The sequence below is a fragment of the Castor canadensis genome, chromosome 9 (assembly GCF_047511655.1).
Source record: "Castor canadensis chromosome 9, mCasCan1.hap1v2, whole genome shotgun sequence".
Lineage (NCBI taxonomy): Eukaryota > Metazoa > Chordata > Mammalia > Rodentia > Castoridae > Castor > Castor canadensis.
The window spans coordinates 6842927-6861216 of record NC_133394.1 but is presented as its reverse complement, the minus strand read 5'-3'; positions in this window follow the sequence as shown (position 1 = coordinate 6861216).

The following is an 18290-nucleotide window of genomic DNA, read 5'->3' as shown; positions in this document are numbered from 1 at the left end:
CTTTTTTATCTAGTGCACATATTGAAATATGTATCATTATATCCTTTAGATGACAGATAGTAGCAACTTCTTTTTCAGCATAGTACATTCCAACAATTTTATGACCTTTATTCTCAACTTTTCTTTCCTTATGGTTTTAATTCAACATATTGTAGTGCAAAGAAATGAAATTTTTATTGCATACCATATGGTTGGTAGTTTTCCACAGCAGTCAACTAGTGAAAATTTGAGGAAGAGAAAAAAATAGCACCTTCCATTCCACACTTAATATCTTGTCAGTGCTTGCTGAGAAATAAGCAAATAAACTTAAGAGAACTTGTAGTCAACAAAGGATGAAAAAATAAACAAATATTATTTTGATAATTCCATAAAGCTACAGTGTTTTTTTCTTTCTTTTTGTCATTAAGCATGTAAAATCTTCCTAGAAAAATCATTAAAACAAACAAAAACAGTTGTACCAAGTGACAAAATGAAATAGGTGTTTATAGATTGCAATAGTAATGTCTCAATTTATTTATTGGGAAAATAATTTTTTGTATACAGATTCATTGTAACTCATTTTAATCTTCTACATTTATACTTCTCATTTTTCCCTGAATAATTAAAACCAAAGAAATCATCTGTACAAAAGTATGCATGTAAGCATTTTCTTAAATGTGTATTTCTTAAAGTGTGTACTTAAAATACTTATGAATATGGTCTTATAAGGTTTAAGTAAAAGTATTTTTAATTTTAAAATACTATCACTTTTTAAAATTTAAAATTCTCCTTTATAAAAAGGACATATGACAATCTCAGTATTTGTCACAGTTGTAATTTTTATTTTATATTAAAATCAGCAATAGTGTACCATCATGTCTGTGGTTAATTTTACAAAGTAAAATTATGTGTTTAAGTATATTTAAAATGTTGTTGAGTTGTTTATATGTAAGAGCATTCCTGAATGAAGCCAACCTTGCTTGTGCAATTACTGTTAAATAGAGGTGTATGCCATTCCAGTACATGTACCTTCTTTAACATCCTTAGTTTGGAACAAAGTGACATTTATATATTTTTAAATAATTCAGAACTAAGTCAGAATGGAAGCTAGCAGTAATAAAAGAAATTCACACAATGAAGTGTATTTTCATAAATGTTTTTCCAGTTTTTAATGCATCGATTGTCAGGATTTATACTTTCCTTCCAGACATTAGAATACAGCAGGATGACAAATGCTACTTTTTCCTATGGCTTCAAGAAATGGAATATCATTGTACACACTTAAAGCATGTAATCACTGCTGGCCACATTCATCTGACATTATTTTAAATTAAACAGAAAACATTAGATCCATTCTATTTGATTATTTTTAGCAGAGAAACCTTTAGGCAGAATTATAAATTAAACTATTGTTTTCTTTAGAAGGCCATTCATTCCTTGAGGCTTATCGACAGTGGTCTAATTTAGTTTTAATGCACTGGGTCACTCAGTTGAAATCACATGGTTTGTTTTTGCATCATGTTCTGCAGGGGTTTACCTCCTGAGATTAAGAAATCAATGCTGATTCTAGGTATTCAGTTTACTCTCTCCCTTGAGCCCAGGAAAGCTTATGCATTTCTACTTAGTGAAGCCTGCTGAGAGGGCAAGAGTCGTTACTTTTGCTTCAAAGCAATCGTAAGTATCCCTCTGAAGCACAATTCCCTGGGGCACAATTAGGATGATTCTTCCCCTCTGTACAGAACTGCTTTTTAATAGCTTTGAAGTGGCTGTAATTATTTCTTTCTGACCACTGTTAGGCCTGGATGCACAAAGGTTACTAGGGGTGCCTTAGTATTTTCTCTTCAAACCTGTGTTAAATACCAACTGAGAGTCTTGTATGACCACAGTCTCCGTTCCTTTAGGGGGTATCTAAGGAACTGTGAAGACAAACAGGACCTCCTGGACAACAAAGGCATAAAATGAAACACTCAGGCTGTATAATTTCCCTTCTTAATCTTTTGTAAGATTTACCAAATGTCACAAAAATATATGCCTTTCTAAATATTCCATCAATCTCACTATCAGAAGAATTTAAAGTCTATTAATTCATAAACAGATGATTTCCTTTTTATACAAGTTTTTAGTATACAGTGTGTCTGTATTGATCTGAAGAACTATTTTTCATACATCAAAATTATATCTGTAATGTAATTAACTGATCCAAATAACTAAGGGGCACTTTTATGCCCTTAAAAATTCTCTGTTAAAAAAATTTCTTCCATGTTTCCCTTTGGAGTCTTACTGACTTGCTGGTATGTCTAATCATACCAAAGTTGTCATTGTCTTGAGGAAAGGAAGGTATGATATAAATCACATTTATTTTGATTTATGTAAAAAGATAATGTCTGAATTTTATTTTGAATTTTTATGTATACAGAGTAGATATCAGTTCATAATTAATTAACTAAAGGGTTAACTGATAATTTTCAGTTACTTATCTTCTTATAGTGATATACATTCTTGTTAAACTAAAAAGCATTCATAATTTGACCAATGAAAATTGTTGGGAGGTTCAAAATTTTATAATTTATAATTAAATTCATTAGTGGTAGTCATTGGTATCTTTTATGGAGTTTTCTTTCCCAGTCTGTCAACATTGCTAGGCAGGGATCTTTGAAATTAGGTCAAAAATAACTTACCCACTACTAAATCTAACAGTCACCTTGCAATTGTCATCATTCTTGATTTGGAAATACTTTACACAGTTGATAATTCTGTTTCATTTTCAGCTTTATTTCTAGGTTTAAATACATCATGAATTTGTGGATTTTTCTTCAACCCTACCTGCCTATGCTTTTGCAGTTTTCTTTCTTTCTTTCCTTTCACCTCTCTAAGGTGGAAGGATTTGTTCCTTGATTTTTACAATTGTTATGTAGTCATAAGGTACCAAAGAAAAGAAAACCCTCAGTGGTTTAAATAAAAGCCAAGTGTTTGTCGTTGCTTACAATCATGAAGACTCTGAATGCCTCTGCCCATGGAGAAGAGGTTCTGCTGATTTTAACTGCTTACTCAGTTAAAATCAGGTTCTGCCTGAAGGGTGGTTGGTCAGAAAAGTCTTACATTTCTGGACTCTAGCAGGCTAGTAGACCTGGGGAATGGAATTGAATGAGTCTTGTGTGTCTGAGCATGCAGTAGGCTAGTCTGGCCTTATTAATATGGCAGTGGAAAGTTTCCAAGAGGAAAATCAGAAACACATACAGCATCTAAAGACCTGGCATGACACTTCCATTGTATTTTATTTGCCAAAGCAAGTCACCAGGTGGCCTATACTGAAAGAGGTTAAGAGAGATCTTATCTCTTACAGGAAGTAAGTATGAAGTTCCATTAGTGAGCATGTGAATACAGGGAGTATAAAGAATTGGGGACACATTTATAACTTCCACCCCTCAAGCACTTCTTATCTCTTCCTCTTTCCTCAGTGATATTATCTGCTGGTGAAGATGGCTTTGAAAATATCCACATACTTCCAAATTTATATCTGTAACTGGCACATTTTCCTGAAACCTCAGATTTATTTAACCCAATTATTATTTGATGTTTTTAACTGGATACCAAACAATCTTCTCACATTTAAAACATCTAAATCCCAGCTCTTATTTTTTTCTTTTTGTTAACATCGTCAACTTACTTCTGCCTCATGCTTTTTTATGTTGGGGAATGATGTTTGCATCCTTCAGTTTCTGAGTGAAGAGCCTGGAGAGATGCTACAGCCTCTTTTGCTCCCACACCCCACATTCAGTATAGCCATAAAATACCTTTCTGCCTGAAAGTACATCCCTCATATGATCACCTCTCACCATCTCGCTTCCTCCATACCAAACCACCATTATCTCCCAAATTGATCAATAAAATATGGATGTATTTTAACTCCTTTTGGACAGCTCATCTAATACCCATATTTTCCACAAAAGCTGAAGTAATTCTTTCAAAACCTGAACCAAGTTAAATCAATCTCTACTTACAGCCTTCCTATAGATCTGTGACTCTCAGTATAAAAGCCAGTGCCTTTCCAGTGAGCTATTTTTCACACATCCTGTTGGATTTTTTAACATTGCTTGGCTTGAGTTATGCTGAAAATGTTTTTTATCAAGCATGGCCGGCATATGGGCAGCTAGGGTCCTTAGCACTCATTGGAGTTCTGTCTATAATTTTCTTCTGTGTTTTTCAAGTACAGAATTCTTCACTTCTGTTGGGCTTGTTCAATTTTACCATGTTAAATAATGTCATATTCTGAACTGAATGCCTCTGTTACTTCTGGTCTCTTTTCAGCACTATATCCTGTCTGGTCTATTTGCTATAACACAATTCACGATCATACACTCACACTCACACATACATACTCATCATAGTTTTTGGTCTATCATTCTTCCTCAAATTAGAAAACTACTTGTACTTAGGGATCTTTGACCTTCTTTGACTATACTAAGCACTCAGTATATTTGCTGATGAATACTAAAGCTAATAAAATCAACATATTTCTGGTGATTTTTATGACTAAGCAAATGCAAAGTTCAGAAAGCCATATAATAAAATGAAAATAGGCAGATAATTGGACAATATGTGTGGAATGTTATTCAGTGAAAAACAAACTTTTTGGCTAGATGACCAAATGTGAATGAAAAATCATAGGAGCATATATACCAAATTGTTAAAAATTATGCTAATTTTATTATACTGTGGTGAACACATTATTGAGACTTAGAGTGTGTGACATGAGTTAATTCCATACTTTATTTAAATTATGTGTCAATTTAAACTGAAATTCTAAATATTTTTAAAGTTTCATTTTATATAACTATCAATGGTTATATGTTGTACAGTGAATTGGTCTGTTTTTTAGAATAATGAATAGGAAGTAAAATTTAACATTAGACATGAATGATTAAAGCAAAAATAGATTATGCATTATTAAATGTTCATTCTATAAACTGATTAAATTAAAATTACTTGCACACTTATTAAGTCTACTGTATGTTTCTGATATTGCTAACAGTTTTCTGACTGTAACATTTATTGGTAGTCTGTTAGCTTTAACTTGCAAGCTTTATTGCAATTATTTTAAATAATTCATCCAGGAGGCTCCTACTAAGTAGGATTTAGTCAAAAACTAAGATTGTGAAATCACCTGTCATTCATTCATAAGCACTAAAAAAATTAGTGTCACTTTTTATCAAGTTTATTTGTGACATGTCAATAGAAAAGAGGATTTTCAGCAAAGCTTAGAGAATTGTTAGTCTCAAGAGAGACTCTGACACTTTGTAACTATTTTCTCTTTTCTTTTGGAAAACACAGAAGTGCCCAATCAACTTTAATTATGACAAATGTAGAAGCTTCTAGCTTTTGTGACTTAAAAATAATAAAACAAAAGTAAATGTAAGTAGAATTGTAGCTTAATGTAATAATATTTATAACCATCGGTAATAACCATCGTCTCAATTGACAGTGTCAATTAACAGTGTCACCATAGTTTTTGTTTTCGTTGTTTGTTTGTTATACTTCCCACAGATTGGTTTTATTTAAGAGTTAGAATTTTCATAACTTGATTCCACTTTGATATTTATCACTTATTGAGGTGATATTTCACATACAATTCACATGATTATTAATACTACTTTTTTTTCTTATCAATAGCCAGTCATAATTGGAAGAATTAAGACTGAATGTTGTGTCATCCCTAATGCAAAAGACCAAACCTGACCTACTAAGTTCACACTGACTCCACATTCTATCTGAGTCTTAAGAAAATATTTTATTCTTTAAGTAAATTTGTATTTTTAGCTTATAGTGTCAAAAAGCAAGTAGATGTCACCCAAAACTGCAAACTCTCTACAACACAATATAAACACAATCCAGAATTTAACCCAAATAATTATTCATATAAGATGACTTGATTTAAAAAAAAAAAAAACAACAGAGATATAACAAAAAAAAATACACTCACAGAGGTTAAGGGTCTTCTTCCAGAGCTAGGAAGGGACAAAATTGACATTAATCCCGATTTCTCTCTCTTGGATCTTTATTTTAACTTATATAATGTTTTATAATTTTATATAACTGTAAAAATACAATAAAATATAAAAAGAAATCTTGTATTCTAAAGATACAAGATTGATGTGATCATGTGATTGTTTTAAAGAATAAAAAATTAAAAAATAATGTTCACCTCAATATACAAAAGCAAAACAAAGAAATTAAACACAAATTCAAAACCATAATTCAACATAAACCATGTTGAAAGAAAACTCTCACACTTCTTACAAACTGGAAAACCTATAGGAATTTCCTTTATTTGATAAAGGGTTATCTTCAAAAACGTCAATAGATTATATCAAGATATATAATTTACCAAATCTTCAAAATATTAGGGTACGTTTCCTTGCCATATTGTTGATAAGCTATTATTTTTCTTTTCTTTTCCATGTCAAGCCTATTCACAAGGGCAGAAGCCACTGAGTGTCCTCCTTCCCTCTTTACAGTTGAACTGTTGTATTGCTGAGCAGCAGTGTTTTCTTGGATGTGTTTCCTTCTAGTGTTACAGGGATAGTACAAGTTGTATCATTGATGAAGAAAGTAGATGAGAAAATCAAATACAGTCTGGTAGGTACATTTATCAAATAATGACATGTTGATTTTTCATTGTTCTTTCTGCTTCAAAAACAGAACTTTTTGTCACATTGTTTGTTGTCTTTCCTTCCCACTATTCATGTGCTCATCTCCTTCACGCCCCTCTACACATCAGCACTGACAAAAATTATACTAGGTAAGGGAGTCAATTAGCATATTAACACACTTTTGGAGTTTATACATCACTTATATATTTGATTAATAATATTTTCTTTTCCCAATTTTAATGTGGATTTTTAATAGTAAGTAAAGACTAAAATAGTTTCTTTGAAATATTGCATTATTTTATTTCTCTGAGCATTAATTTCTTGAAAGACTATGATATAGCTAATTGGTACCTATAGTAAATGTGAACCACAACAAAAGATTATAAGCACATAAAATATAATAAGATCTAAGTATATAAACTTCTAATTAGTGCTAAAATGCCCTTGAATTCAAACTGGTTGGGTAATTCTTTGGAAATTACAAAGGGTTTGTGTGCAGGTATCTTTTTCAGGTCACATATCTGTACTACACATCAATCATTTGTAAGAAGGTCAGATGATTTCTTGTAGCCCTTCTTATTTTACATAGTCCTTGCTTTTGCAGAGTTGTGATAACCTTTGCTAATAGAGTACAATTTCAAGTATATAGTCATAAAACATTTATGAGAAGATAATAAAAAGTTCAAGTTTTGCCCCACTTCAAATATGCCTAGAAATTTAACTTATACAGTCTATTAACATAATCATACTCATATTTTAGCACTAATTATTGAGCAGATAATTTTAATATCTGAAGAGACAAAAGGACTTCAACAAATTTCTATTTATTATTCTGTTTTCTGTCAGGATTATCTCTAAATTTTACAGGAGAAATTTATTCCCATGCTTTTGAAAAGGAAAACATGACACGACCTCATACAATTATCTGTTTTAATGCCAATTGTCATCATTGCCAAGAATATCTTTCTTTGAGTCAGATGTTGTGGTCCATCCATGCTTGTAATGCCAGCCCTTGGATGGCCTAGGGAGGATCACAAGCACAAAGCCAGCCAGGGCTACATGGTGAGAACTTGTCTCAAGAAATAATTCCTCCTTTTAGTTATTCTAAATTCCTTTCTTTGTAATGTAAGAATGTGACTTTTGAGTTTATAAGCTTTAAAATAGAGTAAGATGATTGGAGAGATATACTCAGTATCATGGCTAAGGAAGGAGAGAGGGAGAGGGAAAGGGAGAATAATAAAAAAAAAGCACACTTTACTTTCTATTATTTTAGAACAATAACTTAAAAGCCACACTTAGTGTTGGGCTCTTCTTTTAATCTACTGAAATATCATTTAATGAAGTGAGCATTCTCTTCCTACCATTAACTATCTAATTCTAGGACAACACATGCGAAGATTTTTTTTCAAAGAAGAAATAAACTCATTATTAAAGGAAATTGCTTGGTTCTTCATTTTCTGACTAGCTTAAATGTGAATGCATCGAGCATTATCATAATACAGTGAACATGAAAGAAAGCCTCGCTGCTGTCCATTATTATTTTTTTCAAAACATTGCCAGCTTCAAGGGTATAGAAACTTCTTTTGTGAAGAGAGTCCTGCCATCAGTAATTTCATGTTACTTGATGTAGGAACTCACTGCATTGTGAGAAGAGCTTTCATTTGGCTTATAAACAATTTTCTAGAGCCCTTTAAGAACTTGAATCTATTAACATATGTGTGCATCTGAACTGATTGGGCCCTGTCACTGTTACCCTCCTTCTGTACTTGAAACAAAATGTCCTATCATTTGATTTCCCCATGCACTGAATTTAGCTAGGAGACTTTAATCGAAGGCTCTATTTTCAACCATCACAGCAGAGTTCAGCAGATTGGGGCTCAGTAGGAGATTTTTCCAGAACATTCTTTAGCGAATACGACAGCTACATGCTCAAACGTCTCCAATTTTTAATTATTATTGGACATATAGAAGCAGGGCTGTTAGTCTCATTCTTAGCCAGGGTTACTAAAGAAAGATGAAAGCAGAGCTCAATGTAACACTTGGATATTTGCTTTGATAAGTTCAAAAATGTTAGAGCAGCAGCTCGATGCATTCACATTTAAGCTAGTCAAAAAACTATTTGACACATAGTTGTGAATTGTGTATATTTATGCTGTCCTATCCATTTTAATAGACCTACTGTACTCTCTACTCAGTATGAAGTGAAGTTAACTTCAATTTCCAGGATGTAATTATACATTTTCAGATGATTCTCTATCACATGTAGTTTCTGTGTGCAAGATTGAGTTGTAATGGATGACAGTTGGGACATTTTGCAGGATTACGTGCCCCTGAGTTCTCTAACACTGTGCTTTTTCATATTTTCATATTGGAATTTCAAAACATTGAGTGTTACTGTGGCTTATCTGACTTGGAAGATGGTGGAAGTCTTTGTTTTTTTGTCTTTTTCTTGTTGTTGTCATTTTGGGATTTTTTGAGACAGTGTCTTGTTATGTAACTGAATGTTTCCTCAAAATTGAGATCCTTCTGCCTAGCCTCCTGAGTGTTGGGATCAAGGATGTGTACCATTAGGCCTGGCTGCTGCTTTTGAAAGCAACAACTTACATGCCCTTCATCTCTCCTACCCATGCAGTGAGGCAACAGATTGTAAGGTAATCTTATCCATGTTGTAATATTAAAATATTTTAGTTGTGTTAAGTTTGAATGCATGTTAGTTAAATGGATTTAGATACATAAATGAGTACCTATAAATGTCTATTCATTGCAGAATATACCACCCATTGTAAACAGATTAAGACAGATGGAAGATATTTGAGTATGATCTTGGAGAGCTAGCAACCTTCATATTCAAAAACCAGAATCCTGTGACAGTTAAACTTATGCATGCAAACTTCTGAAAAATTTGACATTAGTAACCCACTATGTTAAGTAATTCTGAATAGAAAACTTTAACCTCAGCAATATTCACCTAACTAGAATAGTGTTTGCTTAGATCCCTTATTGTGTGATAGGAGATGAAGTAATTTAAAAATATATAATCATGGACAAAAGTGATTGAGTGTCCCTTAAGACGGTTCTATCTGTCAATGTATTAAATTGTCTCAGTCTATGAAACAGATGGCATTTTAGTTTGAATATAAGCCAATGAATGGTAGATCAAAGAGAAGAATATTTATGAAGTATTTAGATGAAAAATAGCTTTGTTTTGAAAGGCATGGTATAGCTTGCTAGTTATATAACAGAAATTTTACTCATGGTAATTATAACTGTGTATATAATGTTATAATAAAATTATATATATTTTGTAATTGCTACAGCAATTAAATATTCAGATGAGTATAGAGTTGAGACTCAGGAAACATGTTCAAAATTTACCCTTTATACTGGCATTTTCACCATAAAAGTTTATTCACTGTAATCATATCTAATATCTATGGTGTTAGTAAGCTTTGTAGAAACTCCCAAAGTTAACCAATAAGAGCTGAAAATTGTGTAATTTAAATAATATTTATTTTGTCTTTTAAATCTCTTAAATGAATTTTTTTAATGGACAACTATGTAACCTCAAATTCATAATTTTTATTACTTTTATAATTTAATTGGATTTTTTTGATTTTACAAATGACAATTCTCATCTTTACAACTTTAGATAAGTCATTTTAAAAGTAGACTTCCTTGCTACGTATTTTGGAATGAAGATTTGTGATGTGGATGTTCCATACATTTTCATTATTAAAGAAGGATTATTGTGGTAATATCACACTGATTGTGCCTTTATTAAATGCTTCAGCATAAAAAGCATGGCATGAATATGCTCAAATTCAAATATATGTGTTTATATGACTGATAAAGATGGTGAGACAAATGTTATGTGTTATATATATTTTTTTTGAGAAAGATTTTTATTTTGCACACCAGGGTGGCCTTTACTATGTACCCAAGCTGGTCTTTATAGCTTTACTTGTATATAAAAATGTTACTAAGAGCTAGTCCATTCATGGCACTGATTTAATTCCAAGAGCCATTGATTACATTGTCAGAATATCTACAGATTGCTATTAAAATTTGCTGGTGTGTTAACACGTTCTAATCTACAAATATTATGCACATGGATACATTTCTAAACTGATGATTTATAAAAATAGTTGACCAATATTTCTACACAATTTTTTTATGATTGCTAATACTGTTTATCTAAGTCATTTTGTGTTCTTATAGAGGATTTTGCCTGCAAGATTTGATTGGCAGATCTAAGTGGACAGTTTTAGACAATAGCTTGTGATTTGTTTTTATTGATGACTGTTATCAACACTTAGCTATTTGTGAAAATACCCATACAACAGGTTGTAAATGACAGTTGCTTTGCTCTACCTGACAAATCTTTAGCTTTGGGTCCCTCTCCTATTAACATGATGGTTTTTGGTTACTCTATTTGTAAAAACTATCACTTGCTTGCTAAGTGGAAGTTGCTATGGCCTGAAAGAAATATTACTAGCATTATATTTCAGAACAACAGACCCAATTTCTAGAATTGTATTGGTTATCAAGATTTGTTCTTAATGATTGTGGGTGTTAGTTAGGTTGGGACAAAAGATCAGCTGAGACATGGGAGTTTCCAAGCAATAACTTCTGTCATATCTGGCAGCTCTAACCTCTAGCTCCTGCTTTGAAGTAGGGTTTTTGCAGATGAAGTTGTTAGAGTAGACCCTGAAAGAATTTGAATGGCTTCTTTACAAGAAAATACAGAGTCACACTGAGAAAAGTCCTTGTGACAATGGAGGTAGAGGGGCATTGCGAAACTGCAAGCCATGAATGCCAAGGACAGTTGGTATCACCCTCAGTTCAGAAGAGGTAAGGAAGCATTCACCCAGAGTCTCAGAAGGAACATGGCCCTGCTGACACTCTGATGTTAGACTTCAGGACTATAGAACAATGAAATATTTAATGTTTGCTATTTCAATCTAGCCAGTTGGGATTGTGTTATAGTAACCAAATAGAAAATTAATTCAGATGTGAAATGTAGTGGTAACATAATATTTCAATCACTGACTTGATGAGCTTAAACCACTGGGAACAAAGAAAATCCTAGCATTAATCCTCCAAATTATGTAGAAAATTTGTTTTCAGAAATAAGTTGAAGTTAGCAAACACTCATATATTTACTGTGTGTGCAAGTTGTGATTGCTGTGGGACAGAGTAGAGGTAAGGAGGAAAGCAAAGAGGAAAATATTTACTCATTGTTTTAATGCACTAGGAGATTAGAAGTGACTTTGCATACCTAAATGTTCACATATCATATGATGCATGCTTATGTGATAGCTAAATCACCTTAAATTATGGTGTTCAGTTTAAATGAGTGTTGAGTACAAGAAAAATTGCGAAAGAACATAGGATGCAAACATGTACACATCACAGAAGACATGAGTGTAATGAAGGGCACATACTTTGAAAGTGTGTCGTATTTTAAGAAATAATGAGCATACTAGTGTATTTGGCATATAGATACATATGCATGTATGCTTTACTTTCTTGAACTAATTATACTTATATATATCCATATACACATATGTATATAAATGATGCATACAGATTTCAAATCTATAATACAAATGCACAAGAATAGAAGACAGTGGGACAAATACCATCACTGTAAATTCTTATACTTTGATCTTGCCAAAGGCATCTTTGTTAAAGTAACCCAAGAAAATTGCCAGGACCACTATAGAACTTTGATGCAAATGCATTGATCATAGACCTTCCTGTTGTGAGATGGAGTCTTTAGAGTAACTTAGTCTGATTCTATTTAATAAAGTGAGTAAACTATTTTAATAATCGTGTATGTCAATGTCACATAACATTGATGTCTGAAGTCAACTATATGTTGACCAGGCTCTGATGTTCTTGGCTGGGCTTAATCACATGTTTCAAAGTTAATTATCTGTTGGTCAATCCAGAGGGCCTCAGATTCTGCTCTGCAGGTCACTCATTTTCTATCCAGGCAGCTTTCCTGTGATCATTGTGAATTCGGAGGCACAAGACCATGAACAAAAGACACAAGATGCCTCTTGACTCCTGGACATTGAGCAGACACAGAAAAATTTTTGCCTCAATCTTTTATCCAAGACAAAGTGGAGAGGTACCACACACAAAATGATTAGGGAAAGAGCCACCCCCTGCTATTCTGTAAAACTGCAAGAGAACATGACAAAGGACAGGACTAAAGGTAGGGATAATGCTATGAGGTCATTACAATTTACCACAGATACTCAATTTTTGTACCTCTGCCCCCCTGGAATCTGTAACACAAGCGTTTTTAACTTGCATGTAACTTATACATAAGTGTGACTCTAGTAGTCTGAAATTTGTGCCAGTAATTCTCAAATAAAACCATATAAAATTTCATTGTAGTTGTATTAATTACTTTTATTAATATCATGGATATGAATCTACTAAAATACAAATTCTGCTTTTAGATGTTGAAGAAAACATTAGTGCCCATCCCTAAAAAGCCAATGAAAGAAACTATTCAGTATTAAACTGTAGATGATCACTGTGACCCTAGGAAACCTTTGGTGTTGGGTAGCTGGTCCTTTTGGCAAGCACAGCCCACTCTATTCAAGCTTTCAAGTGACTAGGGCATAAATTTACCTTGATGTTTAACTTGCTGCTGCTTGTTGAAATTGTACAATTATTTTCACTATAGAAAATTTTCTGTGAAAAATTCAGCACCATTATATATTACCCTTGCTTTAAAATGACAATAATAGTTGAAAAATAAAAAAGGTCAGCTATGGTAGTCTGCCATTCCAGTGACTGTTCTTTCACCTTTGATCACGTTTTGTCTAGTGAATTATAGCTTTCTTGAATATACCTTTTCTTTAACTCACACTATTTTTCAAATAGCTCATTAGACATGTTTCTAAGTCTACAGAAACATTTTTCTAAATAAATAATGTCTACGTAGTGGGAATTCTGTCTTTGATTCATGTTTCATTGCCACTAGGTATTCTTTAGTCTATTTTTCTTATAGGAAAAGGAAAATATGCACAACATATACCACTTTAGCTCAGATTCGGTGGACTCAGGATTCCTTCTTTTCTGATTATAAGGGATTCTGCTAACTATAGCACAAATAATTAGGAGTGAATATTAAAGAACAGTTTTTTTTCTCAAGTAAAGAAAATGTAGTCTAAATATTGAAAAATATTTGCTCAACACCATTTTCTTCTCCTTCCAGCTCTTAAAATTTATTCTTACACCATGATTTATTCACTTATGAAAACAATATTTTTAATTCACAATGTGTGCTATGTTTCCCATAGTCAACAATTATATAAAAAACAGATTTCTTCTTTCTCCCTATACTAAGCACAAGTAGTTATAGGTGATTTATGAAAAGACTGACCTGTTTTTCTGAAATTGCTGCTGGAAATCTTTGTATTATATATTTTACTTTCTCACATTATCTGCTCTTTTTGTACAACATACATCAGAGTTTTTAGTTGTTCTTCCTCTCCGTCTCATCATTTCACAGTGAGTCCTCAAAAAATGACAGATAAATGAGTCCTGGCACTGTATTTGTAAGAAATTGTTTGCATGCCGGTCTTCTCGTTTTTCCTGAAATTGACAGCAGAAGATTTGCTTTTTTATTTTGTATAAAGTTTTCATCAAAGTATCTCACAAAGTTGTTATAATAAATTCTTATTGGATAAATGAATGAAAAATTTCAGACAAGCAAGAAAAATGAAACATTAGTTTAGTTAGCAAAACTTTCTGCTTTCAAGGTCTAGACTGCCTCAAAGAATAACTAGCAATACCAAAAAGAAAGTAAAATTTTTTTTGTTGAAATCTATAACATATTGTTATTGAGATTCTGTATTCTGGAATAAGCCTTCATAAATTGTTAATTGTGATTTATTGCTTCATTCATTCACTTTATTGACAAAATTATTGACTGTGAACACATTGTACACTCTTCTAGGCACTTTTTATACCAATGGAAAAAGTTGAAAAGAGAAAATATTTGTTCTCAAAAAGATTCTCTTTGGATGAAAAAATAATATCTGTATCATGTTTTTATTTTGTCATTAATTTTTAAATTTTACTAAGTAACAGGCTTAATAAATAAGAATTTTCACTCGAAGTAATATGTTGCATGACAGATCTGGCATTTTGAGCCTCACTAATGATTCCCAAACTTCCCTTGTATTTTTCATTCCCCACTGTTTGCTCTGTCCTTTCCATCTTGATATGTTTCTGCTTATGTTCAAATTTGCTTATTTAAGGCTTTTGATGACTTTTGAATGCAAAAACATGTTTACTTTTGATAAACTCAGAGAGTCCTACATCTGCTTGACACTTTCCACTGATGACAGCTCACTTGACTTGGAGCACTGATTCCCAGGCATCGCCTGTGCAGTACTCCTCGCAATCAGGTGCTGACAAGTGTCAAGAACACAAGCTTCTCCTTCTCTTGTATTCCCAGAAGCACCATATTGTTGATAGGGTTTGAGCTAAACAGTGAAGAAATCCTTAAAACATCTTCATGCATTTTCCCCAAGTAATATTTTGTTGGTTAAACAAGCATGTTAAATACTTGTAAGAAAAGAGAAACACAAGCTATCGTATCACCAAAGGAACATGCATAAAGGTGAATTAATAATACAAAATCCATGTTTTGATGTTCTCATTTTCTTCCATTTTTTTAAAAGTGGTGTAGTACCAACAGCATCAGTATGACAATGAAATTAAGTCCTACTACATGCTGGGTATAGTAACAGTATCTGTGCCAAGAAGCATAACTAGGTGATTCTCTGAATGGATATACAATGATACATGTTATTCAGATAGTTCTCCCTCTTGGTATTTTGTGTTTTACCTGTCATTCTCCCTTTTACTGTATGAGTCATTTCATTTTAAGTGAAGAGAAAAATAAAAAAGGCTGTGCTTTCCCACTGCTCCCAAAGTGTGTACATAGTTACTATCTTCCTGAATGTAAGCAAAAGAATGAAGTGAGTTGAACATACATGTGCAAATAATATTAAATGTGAAATGTTATATTTTAGATAATAGCTTAATAGAATTGCTACCTGTGACAAAAGAGTTGCACATTTGTTCTGACCTAGTCTATTATCTGTTTTTGAATCTGAAAGTTAATTGAATAGCAGAATTCTGACAAATAGTGTCTCATTATTAAGATGAATTGTAGGCTAAGAGGATGACAATCACTGTCAACCAAGTTATTGTGTACCAAGCAAATAATGGACTGTTGATGCTTAAGCAAGAAGTGCAGGCATGCATGCTATTTTGTTCAAAGGTTCATTGCTTCTGAGAGAGAGCTAATAAGTTGGGGATCCACTAGCAATTACACTGTTGTGTACAAATAAAGACTAAAACCTGTTCTATAAACTAGCTGAGATTATTGATGATAGATTAGTTGGAATTGAAATTCTCACCTTTAGGCATCATTTCAAATGGTCAGATTGAGTAAAGATATTATTCCAGCACTTGCTATCAATTTCCATTGGTCCTATTGTGTCCAAAATAGACAGGGTACCTCCAATATATGACAAGATAGTTTGATATGGGTATAGGAATTTTAGATTGGTCTCATTTATTTTCTGAAAAGATAGTCATTGAGGTTATTCAAGGTTATTTGGTTTGGAAAGCCCAGTAATTTTCAAGATCATTTTAAGATGCTCGATATGTCTTGAAAGTTTTCCTTTTGTGGGATTTGTCCCTATATTTGTTTGAATTGCAATGAGGGGTCAATAGAGCATTGTACTAATTGACTCAATAAAATCTCATTTTATTTATTATAAAAGCTTTCTTTTGCAATAGTTATTAATGGGAATATGATGAAAAAGTTTGCACTTTTACAAAAACTAGCAAACAATTTATTAAGCAATTAATGTGCTGTGGATCAATATGCTGAGGAAATAAAGAATACCATTATACTACTTCTTTAATAATAGAAAACCTGCTTGTTTTGTGATAGAAACACAGATGAGGGTAAATACAGCATTCACAGTAAATATCTGGGGTGAACTCAAATTAATATTCCACATGGATTGGGTTACCTACTAGGGAGTTATTCTGTAAGGAACTATATTGTACTTTAACAGTGAGAAATATTTCCTTGAACATTTCTTAATTCACATATCATGTAATAAAAGGATTATCAGTACAAGGGAAACTCTGCATAATAAGTAATTTTTTGAACTTGAGATATGGTTACTGTTCACGACATTGGTTCAGGTATCTAAACATTGTGAATGCCTTCTCTCACTTTTAGTCCTTTATTTATCTCCGTGTACATCATAGGTCTTTTCTGAAGAAAATTGACTGTGACTACAGCTTTATATGCTATAGAGTTTGTTATGATTTATTCCCCTTTAATGTTCTGACAGCTTAATAACTAGGTAGCATTCCTTCTTGGCTACATAATGTTGAACAATAACTACCACTGAAAGTTTGCATTTGAGACATGGTATTAAGAGGAAGGATATGCCTCAGGGCAATTTATAATAATGACAGACTCAAAAGAAGAAATCAGAGAGGAGGAATTGATCTGACACCTTTTCATTTTGGAGAAATACTAAATATATTCATGTTACTTCTAGGATAAGGTAGATCCAATTTGGGATTAAGCTACATGGCGTGTATAATGTGGATCTTTCTTTTTAGTAATTGGAGTGCTTGTGGTGAAACGTGGGGAAATAGCTTGGAAAGGGATGGAAAGCCCCCTCGAGATTGCATTATATTAGGAAAGAAAACACCGTTCTCTGTGGAGACTTGTTTTGCATTTTGCTGCTATTTGACATTAGTCAGGCTTGTGAAATCTGAGTGAAGTTGCTAGAAATGAGATTTTTCCAAGTTGTTTTTCTTTATAGAGAAATTAAAATAGCCTTTCATCCTCTCCTTCCTTCTATCTTCATTATTTTACTTATATGAAAATATTAACATTTCAGTCTAGGACCTGGGCAGTTATAAGTGGAAGTGAAAAAAGACCATTTTGTATCCTATTTAGTTTGGGTTTTTTTTTGAAGACTTTTAGATAGCAATTCTGAAATTATTTTATTGGCATTCCAACAGATGGAAATTCTTGAGTAAGATAAAATATTTTACTAATTCAAGGTAGATTTTTTGACAATAAACTATTTTGCATTACTTTTCAAGCTTTTGAAAACCAGAACGATTGTAGTGACTTATCATGAACTGGGAGCAGTGTAATGAGTAATACAGAACAGCTGTAGTTTTCTCTACCAACATATTCAATTGGTATGTTAAGCTTTTTAATCCCCTATTAAATTTTAAGATAATTTATATGTATATACTAGAAATGAATTTTCAAATAGCATTCATCTTACACTGTTCCACTCTGCACTGAAACAAAGCACAACTTTTGTGAATTCCCATGGTTAAAGAAGTCGTTCTTTACCTTGTTAGTGATGGGATTTGATACTACACTGGTTTTTTGAAAATAAGAAATTTGTCCCAAGAATATCTATGGTAATTCACCTTCAACTTAAGAAAGGGGAGCATAAAAGAAAATATTTAGTTAAAGTATACAGAAAATATGCTAAAAGAAAATAACAATAAGTGCTATCAATTTTGTACCCTAGTTGTTTTTTCAGAGTTTTAGAATAGCAATTCTGATGT